This window comes from Schistocerca gregaria, chromosome 1, assembly GCF_023897955.1.
Source record: "Schistocerca gregaria isolate iqSchGreg1 chromosome 1, iqSchGreg1.2, whole genome shotgun sequence".
In the NCBI taxonomy this organism is placed as follows: Eukaryota; Metazoa; Arthropoda; class Insecta; order Orthoptera; family Acrididae; genus Schistocerca; species Schistocerca gregaria.
The window spans coordinates 220,092,078-220,094,840 of record NC_064920.1 but is presented as its reverse complement, the minus strand read 5'-3'; the positions used below and the strand labels follow the sequence as shown (position 1 = coordinate 220,094,840).

At 44.5% G+C, this 2,763-nt stretch overlaps 1 non-coding gene across 1 annotated transcript; it reads left to right on the top strand.

Annotated features, from left to right (window-relative positions):
* The first annotated feature begins 1,316 nt into the window (after window positions 1-1,316).
* Trnas-cga (transfer RNA serine (anticodon CGA)) lies at window positions 1,317-1,392 on the top strand. The gene has a single exon. It is a non-coding gene; the product is annotated as a tRNA-Ser (tRNA).
* The last annotated feature ends 1,371 nt before the right edge of the window (window positions 1,393-2,763 follow it).

The window sequence follows — 2,763 nt, the reverse complement described above, 5'->3', positions numbered from 1 at the left end:
TTTCCTCATCCGCCGTACAGTCCCGACCTGGCACCGAGCGACTTCCACATATTCCCAGCAATGAAGAAGTGGTTGGCTATGCAGCGTTTTGATGACGACGCACAGCTTCAAGAAGAGGTAACCATGTGGTTGTAGGCGCAGGTGGCCGAATTTTACGACGAAGGAATTTACAAGCTCGTCCATCGCCACGATAAGTGCCTTAATTTAAATGGCAACTACGTAGAAAAGTAGTATTTAAGTGTGGCTTTCATCTGTATATAATTTAAAAAATCCAATACTTTATTTATTTTTAATTCCAAAACGTAATATACTTTGTGGATATCCATCGTATTAAGATAAATACTTCATTTTGAAACAAGCTGTAACACAGCTGATGGCCTTATCATAAAAAGTGAAATTATTACTTGGCTAAATGCCACAAACAATTTCAAATAACAAACAGCTAAAGGCCTGAATTAGAAGAAAGGAAAACAATTCCAAATAGCACATGTTAAGATAAATACTTCGTTATAAAACAAACCGTAACAATGCTGAAGGCCTTATTATAAAAGAAGTGAAATTATTACTCAACAACAATAATTAGAAAATTACAAATATCCTTAAAACAAACATCACAATCTAAGGAATCAGGAGAAGCGGTTTTGAGCAAGTGTTCCAAGAGTCGGTATGGGAAGGTAACTAAAACATAAAGTAAGGTAAGACAGGCAGCCAAGAGTTGTACTTACGTAACAGGATACACGCCCCCCCCCCCCCCCCCGTCCTCCCCATGAACCATGGCCCTTGCCGTTGGTGGGGATGCTTGTGTGCCTCAACGATACAGATAGCCCTACTGTAGGTGCAACCACAATGGAGGGTTATCTGTTGGGAGGCAAGACAAACGTCTGGTTCCTGAAGAGGGGCAGCAGCCTTTTCAGTAAAACTTCCTGGCAGATTAAAACTGTGTGCCCGACCGAGACTCGAACTCGGGACCTTTGCCTTTCGCGGGCAAGTGCTCTACCAACTGAGCTACCGAAACACGACTCACGTCCGGTACTCACAGCTCTACTTCTGCCAGTATCCGTCTCCTACCTTCCAAACTTTACAGAAGCTCTTCTGCGAACCTCTCCCGAGGAAGTTTCATATCAGCGCACACTCCGCTGCAGAGTGAAAATCTCATACTGGAAACATCCCCCAGGCTGTGGCTAAGCCATGTCTCCGCAGTATCCTTTCTTTCAGGAGTGCTAGTTCTGCAAGGTTCGCAGAAGAGCTTCTGTAAAGTTTGGAAGGTAGGAGACAGATACTGGCAGAAGTAGAGCTGTGAGTACCGGACGTGAGTCGTGCTTCGGTAGCTCAGTTGGTAGAGCACTTGCCCGCGAAAGGCAAAGGTCCCGAGTTCGAGTCTCGGTCGGCACACAGTTTTAATCTGCCAGGAAGTTTCATATCAGCGCACACTCCGCTGCAGGGACCGATGACCTAAGTAGTCTGGTCCCTTTAACCCCCACAAACCAACCAACCAACACTCCGCTGCAGAGTGAAAATCTCATTCTGGAAACATCCCCCAGGCTGTGGCTAAGCCATGTCTCCGCAGTATCCTTTCTTTCAGGAGTGCTAGTTCTGCAAGGTTCGCAGAAGAGCTTCTGTAAAGTTTGGAAGGTAGGAGACGGATACTGGCAGAAGTAGAGCTGTGACTACCGGACGTGAGTCGTGCTTCGGTAGCTCAGTTGGTAGAGCACTTGCCCGCGAAAGGCAAAGGTCCCGAGTTCGAGTCTCGGTCGGGCACACAGTTTTAATCTGCCAGGAAGTTTCATATCAGCGCACACTCCGCTGCAGAGTGAAAATCTCATTCTGGAGCCTTTTCAGTAGTTGCAGGGGCAACAGTCTGGATGATTAACTGATCTGGCCGTGTAACATTAACCAAAACGGCCTTACTGTTGTGGTACTGTGAACGGCTGAAGGCAAGGGGAAACTACAGCCGTAATTTTTTCCCGAGGGCATGCACCTTTACTGTATGATTAAATGATGATGGCGTCCTCTTGGGTAAAATGTTCCGTAGGTAAAATAGTCCCCCATTCTGATACCCGGCGGGGACTACTCAAGAGGACGTCGTTATCAGGAGAAAGAAAATTGGCGTTCTACGGATTGGAGCTTGGAATTTCAGATCCCTTAATCTGGCAGTTAGCTTAGAAAATTTAAAAAGGGAAATGGATAGGTTAAAGTTAGATATAGTGGGAATTAGTGAAGTTCGGTGGCAGGAGGAACAAGACATCTGGTCAGGTGAGTAGTTTTAATAATGAATAGGAAAATAGGAATGCGGGTAAGCTACTACAAACAGCATAATGAACGCATTATTGTGGCCAAGATAGATACGAAGCCCACACCTACTACAGTAGTACAAGTTTATATGCCAACTAGCTCTGCAGATGATGAAGAAATTGATAAAACGTATGATGAGAAAAAACTAATTATTCAGGTAGTGTAGGGAGACGAAAATTTAATAGTCATGGGTGACTGGAATTCAACAGCAGGAAAAGGAAGAGAAGGAAATGTAGTAGGTGAATATGGATTAGGGCTAAGAGATGAAAGAGGAAGCTGCCTCGTAGAATTTTGCACAGCCCTGGAGATACTACAAGGTATGAGATAGATTATATGATGGTAAGACAGAGATTTAAGAACCAGAGTTTGAATTGTAAGACATTTCCAGGGGCAGATGTGGACTCTGGCCACAATCTATTCGTTATGAACTGTAGATTAAAACTGAAGAAACTGCAAAAAGGTGGGAATTTA